Source organism: Nicotiana attenuata, chromosome 7, assembly GCF_001879085.1.
Source record: "Nicotiana attenuata strain UT chromosome 7, NIATTr2, whole genome shotgun sequence".
Taxonomy (NCBI): Eukaryota; Viridiplantae; Streptophyta; class Magnoliopsida; order Solanales; family Solanaceae; genus Nicotiana; species Nicotiana attenuata.
This window is the reverse complement of record NC_031995.1, coordinates 85,325,398-85,333,436: the sequence shown is the minus strand read 5'-3', so window position 1 is coordinate 85,333,436 and position 8,039 is coordinate 85,325,398.

Below are 8,039 nucleotides of genomic sequence, written 5' to 3'. Positions count from 1 at the left end.
CTCTCCTCCTTTATCTTTTAGTTTTATTTATACTGTTCTACCTTCCTAAACAGTGTTTCAGTAGTCGGACCATATTATTGTATAGATGCTCATGTAACTAGTGACACCCGAATTTTGGGGGATATTGTATTGAGTCGCGGTATTTTCTTATCAATATTTATGAGCTTTTTCTCTTAAACTTATATTACTATGTTTTCCAAATTTAAAAATGCGTAGTTTATTGTGATTGTCGGCTTTCCTAGTATTGCAATAGGTACCACCATGACATGTGAGATTTGGGTCGTGACGGAAGGAACGTCTCTCAATTTATAAAGGCCACAACCTTTTTCTCCAAGAAAGGAATCCGCTAATTATGAAAGAGATCTATATTTTCCTAAAGGAAAAGTAAAATAATTATGGTTAATATTATACTCTTCCTTCAAGTAAAAGAATAAATCCAAATAAGGTAAGAAAATCAGGACAAATTCCTAACAAAAATCAACTCGGACCCATGTGGTCGAAATCCTAAATTAAGATCAAATCTCGATTACTCATTCACCCCCGAGTCCGGATATGCGATTTGTTTCGAAATTTGACCTTAGTTTGAGGTATAAATCTCAATTTTACAAAAATCTTAAATTCAACCCAAAATTCCCAATTTCTGTTATATAAATTTTAGATTTGATGATGAAATTCATTAAAAAGCAGTTAAAATTTAATAAAAACAAGTTAAAGTTACTAACCTATGAAGCTGGAAAGAAGTTATTCTTCAAATTTGCCTCTATGGAGTCTAGGATTCAAAAAAAATAGTGTAAAACGAGCTACGTTCCGAAATTCTCATATTTTATCCAACTGCAGGCATCGCAATTGTGAAGCCTTATTCGCAATTTCGACGTCCGCAAATGCGAACCACTGATCGCAAATGTGATTAGTGTTGAGCCTTCGAGTTATCGCTATTGCGACTCATCCTTCACATTTGTGAAGGTCCCTCAATCGCAAATGCGGACCAACCTTCGCAAAATCCAAGTTGTGCCCAGCCTTCCAGTGTTGCAAATGCGACACCAAAGTCGCAAATGCGAGGTCCCTCCATTTCGCAAATGCGACTTGTTCTTCGCATAAGCGAAGTCCCCAGTCCCCTGTCACGCTTTGCAAATGGGAGCCTGACATCGCAAATTCGAAGCTTGCATTTGCGAACAGGTCTCTGCAAATGCGAGACATGCAGATTCACAACACTAGATTTCATCAGCTATGCCAAAACTATATACAACACATGCGAAACTCATTTGAGCCCCTCGAAATCCAATCCGAACATTCACACAAGAGTAATAACATCATATAAACTTGCTCGCAAGCTCAAAATATCAAAATAACATCTAAAATCAAGAATCGATCATTAAAACTTAAGATTTTTAAGTTCATAACTCAATTTTTTAACTTTTCACATAATATGCCGAAACGTCCTCTGGTCACCCAGGACCTAACCAAACATACGTACAAGTCCAAAATTATCGTACGAACCTACCAAAATCGTTAAAATATCGGTCTGAGGTCGTTTACTAAAGATATTGATCGTGGTCAACTCTAGCCATTTTTAAAGTCAAAAATCATATTTTCTTTAAAATTTCACATTTAAACTTCTGAAACTAACACGGACCACGCACGCAAGTTATAAATCATCAAATCGAGCTATGAAATGTCCCGAAACACAGAAAGGGAGCTAGTACTCAAACGATCTATCGGGTCGTTACATAAAAGTTCTACAACAACAAAACAACAACAAACTAGTAGAGTCCCACAAGTGAGGTTCGGGGAGGGTAGTATGTATGCAGACCTTACCCCTACTCTTAGGAGGTAGAGAACATATTTCCAATAGAAATTTTTTAAAGTGAAAGTAAATAATATAATTTAATAAGAAAATAAACACTTTAATGAACATATTGAGTCCCTATTTATCTTTAAAACAGAGTTGATCGTAAATCAGGGAGAAGCTATTGTATATTAGAGGACTATTTCAGTTAGTAGACAAAAGATTTTTACAACTTTTTCTTAAATTGATTCTCTTCCCTGCAACATTGTATCAGCAGAAGATGAATTATATAGATCTGAATGTCCCGCTACTAATTTAAAGAGAATAAAAGAGAAGCATTACACCAGAAATGGATGACTTGCTACTTGCTCTGCCCCATTATTAATCTGCAAAAATTAAATTTTGCCCTGCTCTGCTCTGTCTTGCCCCGTTTAAATGTTAACCTGCCTGCCCATTATGTTTTTGCCTGCCCTTCCCTCTTCTAGCCATCTCCCATTGCCATTCCTACATTCAGTTAGTTATGGTAGCACGATGGAGGATATGTAGACAATCAAATACTACATTCAAATTTGAATACCCAGTAAAAATTACATTCTTACAAAAGTATATCGACCATCATATCTTTACTCGGTGTGTCTGTATATTTAGCAACTCGGTGTGTTGTTTGTATATCACTATGTATAACACATCAAATAATGTGTATATCAAAATGTATATCTTACCTTTATTTTCCGTCTTTGTATATATTAAGATGTATATCAAAATTTTCTTTTTCTTTTTTGTATATCTCAGCATACAATATATCTCATGTATATCAGTGATATCTCATTACATCATGTTTATCTGTTATATCCATGAAAATTTGTGTTATACATAAGATATACAATATAATATACACGGGCCATAAAAAAATTTTGTTGTATACACGATATACAAAGTGATATACACTGACGTCCTTAAAAATTTGTGTGTGATATACACTGATGTACACGATATACAACGTGATATACACATGTCGCAGTTGGATTTTTAGGTCTGATTTTTTACCTGAAACCAGTCTAAATCACTTCTAATCTTGCTCAAATTTTATATATATCCATGTTTAGGTATTTTCAACCAATTTCAATCAAACCCACTCGTTCAATCCAACCAAAAAAGAGAAGAGAGAAGAAAAATAAAGTTGAAATGTATTTTTTCTCACTTAGTTTTTGCTTGTGATTTTCTCTGATGTGAGATCAACCTTACATTTTCATCCCACTGATTTTTTTTGCATAATTTGCAAGAATGAGGATGCATTCACCCATCAACACCAAAAAATTGGCCATGTGACAAATAACACAAGAAACATCTATTTTCAAATTAGTTGGAGGAACTTTCTATTCGTTCAATTTGGATTGTACTGGAGACACGAGAAACCAAATGGGTTTACATTAGGTTTGTGTCTATTATGGCAGTGTCAATCGGTACCTTTGCTATCTGCAAAAGTGTTCGCTCTTCGCTTCTCCTCATCTCCATGAACCCATAATATTTTTGAAAAATGTATCAACCATTACAACTTCCCAAAGATTATCAAATAACCCATGCCCTTCCAAATACAGACTGAAGAAGAAAATTTGCTAGATTGAAGAAGAAGAAAAAAAGAAAAGATTGGAGAAGAAATATGGGAAGAGACAAGAAAAAATACGAGGAGAGAGAATAAATAAAAAACTAGGGTTATTTAGAATTTGGCTATATAAGGCCAATTTTTTAGGGTTACCTTTACCAAACCTAATATAGGGTTAAAATATTGTCAATTCTCTTTAAGTGTTGTCATGCCATGCCATTTTTTCTTAATTCTTTCAAAAATTTTGATGCAAAAAGCACCTTGATTTGGGCTTCAACTGAGAAACTAATTCGTATGTGGGCCTGTCCAGTGTGACATTTTAACCATATCTTCTGGCTCATCCCTGATGAGTTACGTTGTAGAAACCCTAGAAGCTCTCTCTATATAATAAAGGGCACACACGAGACTTTGCATATCTCGTGGTTTCTTCGCTCTATTCGTGTTCTCATTTTCTTTTTCCTCCATTATACTTTTCTATTCTGTTTGTCGCAGTTTGCTTTTTGTAAAATTTAGTAGTAATTTTAAGAGTCATGGTAGAAACGTAGATCTGTGCACAATAAGCCGATGCTCTGGACAAATATAAATGAAGGAAGCATGGTTATGTGCACAGAAATTGAATTATTGAGTCGGCATGTCTGCTCCCTCTGATTCCCTAATGATTTGGGGGCCTGGTTTAGACTCACATCTTCTCTTTGCCGAAAGCTAGTGCTTTACTTTTGTGTTTACTGGATCACTTTTTATTCTCAAAATTTCAGCCAAAATTCATAGCTCTCAACCTATATTCTTAAAATTGCAATATCTTAATTTTTAGGAGTCAACATAGGTAGAGATCGACTTGTATCTTTGAGTCACATATTATAGGGAGGATCTGTAAATTATCTTTTCAAAAGATTTTTAACTATATTACGTTTTTAAACAGGTATCTAGTCGTAGCTTCTTATTAAGTAGATCTGCGTGAGATTATAATTAGTGGAGTTGGTGTAATGTGGATTACAGAAACTACTTCTGTCCCATTAACTGACTTAATTTTAATCTTGGATAAAATTAACAAATAGTAATTACTTTTCAGCCATTGTTAATTTGTTATGGAAATTCAAATTCTGTAGGTAAAATACCAGTACATTATCTTGTGAAATTTGCAAGAGTGATTATGTTTTAATTAAGGGTGAAAAGTAATTGAAAAATACTAGCTTTCATGGAGACTCAATACATATACATTGACATGTGAAATTTAACTAGTACATTGTACTGTGAAAATTGAGAACTTTTGCGACTATTTTCCAGTTACAAGGCTAAAAAAGTAGCTATCGCTGTATTACTATTGTCTTTTTAAAACAAAAGTTATTATCCCTTTTACAATTCTTTTGGGTTTGAGAACGAATAAGTTTAGATTCATTTGTTTCAATTACAATAAATTTTCTTCCTTTTAATGATTATCCAAGCTAAGTAGAATACTCAAATATCTACACTTTATTCGAAAGATATTATGTGTTAAGCTCAACGGATCTTACAATTTTGATTCAAATTTATAGTTTCATAGTAGGCTATCAGGAATTTGGAGTCAATGGTTTACCAGCTAGGCAAGTCAATGTTAGCTTGATTATTTAATCAATTTTAACAATTCAAATTAAACATTAATAAAGACATTGAAATAATTTGAAATGGAATAATAAGATACATATGATGATATATAAACCTCTCATGGAGTTTGGAGTTACTAATACATGGGCAACTATAGTACTACACATATGGTTTGAAGCAAATAAAACTTTTTGAGACTAGATAAATAGTAGAATAGATAAAGAAGGGTATTTTAGGGTTACGAATGTTGTATAGTTATAGATTTTGTTGGGATCAACATTAGTTAAATAGTGGAATAGATAAAGAAGGGTACTTTAGGGTTGCCAACATTGTGCAGTTATATTTTAAGTTTTTGAATATAGTTGAATTCGAGCAACACAACACTACATGTTGCTGGGATCAACATCATTAGGTGTGTTCATGGTTCGGTTTGGATCGATTTTTCCTAAAAAGAAATCAAATCAAGTAAGTCGATTTTTCAAATATTAGAACCAAACCAAATCAATTAAGTTGGTTTTTTCTCGATTCGGTTTATGTTTGGTTTTGTCGGTTTTTTGATTTTTTTGGTTATTTGTCGGTTTTTTTCTTAAATATAAGATATATACTACCAAATATATATTTCGGCGATCACATTTTCAACGTAACACTATCAAATCAATTGTCCTTTGAGAAATCTATTATTTATCAAGATATATTGATGATAATTGAATCAAATAGTGATGAATAATTTAAGGACTCAACTAAAAATATATTATTTTTAACACAAAATGGATTCTTACACTTAACAAAAGAAAATTGCTAATTAAATTAGAATGTAAAGGTAAAGAACTATACTAAAAGTGCAAACTATTATTCCCTCCGTTTCAATTTATGTGAACCTATTTTCTTTTTGGTCCGTGCCAAAAAGAATGACCTCTTTCCTTATTTGGAAACAATTTACCTTTATGCAATGATTTATAGCCACACAAAATATATGTGTCTCATTTTACACCACAAGTTCAAAAGTCTTCTCTATTTTCTTAAACTCTGTGCCCAGTCAAATGGGTTCACATAAATTGAAACGGACTATATTTACCATAAAGATTTTGAAACTTTGTATAAAAATAGTAATAATAAATTTGAAATAGCTACTCTTATAGTCGGTTTGGTGTTTTCGGTTTTTTTTTTATTAAAACCAAAACCAAACCAAATTTGATTGGTTTTTAAAATTCAAAGCAAAACCAAACCAAACCAAAAAGTATCGATTTTTTTGGTCGTTTTGATTTGGTTTTCGGTTTTTCGGATTTTTATGAGCACCCCTAAACATCAGTATTCTTACAAGTGTAGAATTTTAGTATGAGTACAATCGATATAATGTACTCCGTAAGTGTCGAGCCTAATATTGATGAGGTAGGATGAGGCTATGAGAAGATGTACTCCGTAAGTGTCGAGCCTAATATCGACGAGGTAGTGATGAGGCTATGAGAAGATACCTACGTAAAATTCTATACGGAGTATATATATATCAACAAAATAATAAGTAGAACAATAAAATATTAACTGAAAGTGGATATACGAAAGGGGAAATATCATAAGAATGGCAAATACGAGATCACTAATCTTCTGAAATAAACAATAATGTAACCAAGTAAATCATCAATTCGGAAATCAAATAAGGCAATGAAATAAAGATGGCACGGCATCACCCTTCGTGCTTTTACTCTCGTCCTCACCATGTAATATGATAAATAAAATGACACGGCATCACCTTTCATGTTTTTACTCAACCTCTCATAATATGATAAAGGCAGAATAGCCTAAATGGCACTTGTACTTCACCCACTTTGTCATGCCGGTCCCCAAACTTACATATTTGCCAATTGAACACTTATACTCATTCAAAACATGAATAATAAACGCTTATCCAACGTGGCTTATCCTATGTGTCATATGTGGCTGCAGTGCGTGATTCACACGCCTGTAAGGGGCGTGAAGACAGTAAAAAAAGCCCTAACGGTAATAATTTGGCCTATTTAACATCCATCTTCTTCTTTGTACCTTATTCTCCATTGTTGAACATTGTAGAAGCTAAATTTAGCAAATCTGATGCCTTCTTCTTTCTTTGTTAGCTTCATAGAATTTTAATTTCATGTGAATCTTCTTTGCCCATCAATTTTTGCAATCTCCTTTTGTTTTGAAAGTGGATTTTTTTCTGCTTCTCCTGCAACAAATACGCTATTGCCGCCTCTTCTCCTTCAACAATGAGGATGCAACCTTTGTGTTATTGTGGAGTTGCTGCAGATCTTAAAATGTCACGAACACCCACCAATCCTGGAAGGAGGTTCCTGGGCTGCCGAAGATATGAGATTGGTGAAGGTTGTGGCTTTTTCAGATGGGTTGATCCTGCGATTGAGGAAGAACAATACAAGACTCTTCTTGCGGCTCTTATTAAGAAGAGTGATCGATGCCATTGTCAAAGAAGTCAAGGAAGGTCGAAGTTGAGAGTTGTTGCTATTATAATTGTGGTTGTACTTGTTCTAATGTTAGCTATTATGTTATTTGATTAGGATTGATAGTGCACTTTGTTATTTCCTGGGTTTAGGCTACATATTTTGTGTTGATGTAAAATTTTGTTCATGAAATATATTGACAAAGGCTCCATTACAACAACAAGTACTGGTTTACAAAACATCCAAAATAAGGGAGTTGGTTTACAAAATATTGTCAATGATAGGCAATCAACAAAAACATACATAATGAAGTAGCTTTACAAAATATTGTCTACCACAGTCAACAAAAACATAGTAAATATCAGTTGAGCACTTCAATTAATGTCTGTTGTGGCTTGGCTGCTTGGTGTGGATTGTGTAACTGGTGTGGCTTGAGTGGTTGTAGCAGACTTTGCCCTTCTGTAACTCTGTTCTTGCAGCTGCCTTTGTGTAACTGCTGGTCGGCCCTTCCACTTTAGTCCAGGTGGTTTGAACCTAAGTTCAATGTTGGTAGGAGCAGAACTTATGAGTGTAGAAGGATTGTGTACCACTCTGTCAGTAGTTCCAGACTGCACAAAAATAAAACGGTTGTGAGTGAGGG